The following is a 3,333-nucleotide window of genomic DNA, read 5'->3' on the forward strand; positions in this document are numbered from 1 at the left end:
GACCAAAATCAGGGTGGGATTTTTTTTTCCACTTTGAGCCTTTAAGAATTAGATGCAACATCTGTGCTAGACATCATAGATTTTTATAGTCAACTGAATGGAGAAAGCACTGCCAAAGGATGAGTCAACCAACCTGTTTTAGATGCATATCCTAAGATGAGATTACTTGCCCTCAGGACAGAATTCTGCTACTCTCTTTGAAGCCAAAGTGCCCATGTCAGACATCCGCACCTGCAGATTTGACAGTTATGTCAGAGCAGACAAATGCTAAGGTATTGTCTAAGAGGCAGTCCCTAGGAAAAGATCAGGAAAAATCATACAGAAATGAAGTGACTTGCCCAAAATGATGCAACATAGTCAAGACTGACATGTAGGTGGCAGTTAAGAAAGGGAAAGGAATCTAGAACATTACAGGATCAATAATGTCAAGGAGAAGTCTTTTCCACTGACTGTGTCAGGCCCTGAGTGTTTACAGGAGAATCATCAGATGTGAAACAGCAAGAACAAAAGCAGCCACAGAAACAAGATGCGAATACATACTATTCTGCCTCTTTCTTCTATCACGTACATTTAGCTTACAGAAAAGAAACCTAAGTTGAAAAATTATATGGACACTTCCCTTCACTATTTTTTTCTTTACTTTTTGCAAAAACGCTCTTGCTAAAGACCAGCTATGAAAATGAGGTAACTGGCTATTCCTTTGCCACAGTTTGAGCTTTCATTCATTGTAACTATCTGACAGGCACCACACAGCACTTCTTAACATTATGCAATGCACTTCTCAATTAAGCAGGAGTCTGCATATCTCTGCTCAGTATCCCTGGTGGTTTTAAATAAGGTTTTCACTTGTTCCATCTCCAACACTTGTTTGGCACAACAGTAATTTTTCCAGATGAGAGAGAACCCAGTGATCATAAAGAATGAATTATTTACAGAAAGATCAGTACTCCATTTCATGTTAAGACTTCACTAATTGTATTTAATTGAAAGTACCATACTGAACATATGCACAATGCTCTTCAGGTTCATAAAAGCCTAAGTGCTTTTAAATACTACTGAAAAAAGGAAAAGGCTCAGAGGATTGGTAGCAGGAAACAATACCTTCTACTTTTAGAGCATTGACTCAAAGTCACAAGTTAATCAAGGCTAAAACACATCTTTTGCTAATTGGTTGATGGGGACAGGTAATCCCCTTTTCTAATGGGCATATGGTACCACAAACCCTCAAAATCAGAACCCCCAATTATAACTATGCAGATCAGACTGAACTTCTTGCTGCAATTTAGCTTACCTATGCTCTGTCTCCATGCAGTCCCACCACTGAAGCAATGCTGTTGACCTAGATCTTTACAGTGCTTTTCAATAGATTGTCAAGGCATTTTACAAGCCAATAAAAAAAGAACAAACCAGAGGAACCAACTTCACAAGACTCATTAAGCAACCAGCAGCAAAGCTCAAGACCAGTTTAGGTCCAGGTTCATTGTTCTATTCAGTAAACACGCAGTTTCACCAAACACAGTGAGCCAATCTAACAGACCATCGCATTCAAGAAAACAGTAGTGGGGAAAGTTTTCTGCAAGGTTAGCATGTCAATCTCACAGAATTGTCCTGTGATCACCAGAGCCTGCTCCATAGACAAAGCAGTACCACAACCCCTTCAGCAACAGCAAGCTGTTAGAGAAGCAAACTATTACCCTCACCAGGCTCCAGAAATCTGCCCTCACGTATTAGGTTTAGAGACAGCACTCCTCAAGAAATCAAGCTTTGTGGAAGTGCACTAGTAACTGCTGGTGCATAAGCGTCTGGAGCAGAAGAGATATCTGCTGGCCCTTCTGGCTTTAGATCTCGTTCAATTCCTTCCTCTGTCCAACAGGATTCAAAACCAATGCATGTATTCCTTTCTCAGGTGAGCACCCAAAAGAGCAGGTTAGGGAATCAATTTTCAACTTGCTGTTCACAGATCCTTTAATTATTTGCAAGGAATCTGTAAAACGTAACTGAAAAGGCAAGTTACTTGCCAACAAGCTTAAATTAGCCCAACAGTAGTCAGCAAGACAGAAGAAAATGGGCTAACTCACATTTGCATTTGTACTTGGACACATCTCATCTTGGATTTTTTTCTGCCCAATGACTGTTTTAAACTCACATGGTCTGTAGTGTGGTAGGTAGGTCAGCCTTCCAAAAAGTTGAACAACAGGGAAACTCAGCTTCAGGACATTGAACATCCTGTATTAGTATTTTTACTATCAATGCTTTTTATGAAGAGCGAACATGAGCACATTTCCTCATTTGTTTTCAACGTGAGTCTTGCTTACTCTTTCAAAGAAGTTTCCCACCACCACCACCCCCTAAATGTGTGCCCATGCCTTACGACAGAAGTGTTTAGCAAAAATACCACCTCCTGTTAACAATAAGGTATCTCAGTGCCTGGCAAAAACTGGTTGCAGGCCACATGTAACTATGCCACATCCCCAGCATTCCCTATTTTGTAGCACCAAGTGAGCGTGCCAGTGTTTCAGCCCACACTTGCTCAGTGTACTAAACATGAAAATCTTCCTCCAACGTCTGACTCCAGCCACATTGTGCTCGTGGTTCTGGATTCTGCTGCACAGGCCAAAAAACCTAAGTAGCCAGCAGTGCAGTGACAAACTTGAAACAGATTTAAACATAGACAAGCTGATGTAACGCTGGAACAAGCTGAAACAGTACATATTATTAGATTACCCATTTCTTTCTTAGCGAGAAGATTGAGCAAAGTATGCTTCAATGTGTTTTTCCTGAGAGCTGAGCTTTAAGCTCAAAAGCATTCAGAACCAGGCTTGAATCATGGAGTCCCACTTTGTCCATTTCTAATTTAAGCTGAACAAATAATTGCTTCGTCTCAATCCCTCCATGCCAGTTAAAACCAAACTGATGTGTCTTACAAAATTCTTATTGGGCTACACCAACTGTTACAAAACCTCTGCTGACAGAGATCAGACAAATATCAGCACAAAGCAGGATTTCCTACTCTATTTAGATATAAACATTAGAAGAACAAACACTGTATCCGTAACACAAGAACATATACCCATAATAGGGTAGTTAAGCCCTGGAACAGGTTGCCAGAGTCATTAAGGAACCTCCATCCACAGAAACTTGACTGGCCCTGAGCAACCAGATCTGACTTTGAAGTGAGCCCTGCACTGAGCAAGGGTCTGGACCAGAAATCTCCAGAGGTCCCTTCCAACTTCAGTGTTACGATGATTCCACGTACGTTGACATATAAATGGAAAGCTAACCTTGTGAGATAAAGTAGAGGGGCATGTAAATCAGGACTACCACAAACATTCA

This window comes from Harpia harpyja, chromosome 1 (assembly GCF_026419915.1).
Source record: "Harpia harpyja isolate bHarHar1 chromosome 1, bHarHar1 primary haplotype, whole genome shotgun sequence".
Classification (NCBI taxonomy): domain Eukaryota; kingdom Metazoa; phylum Chordata; class Aves; order Accipitriformes; family Accipitridae; genus Harpia; species Harpia harpyja.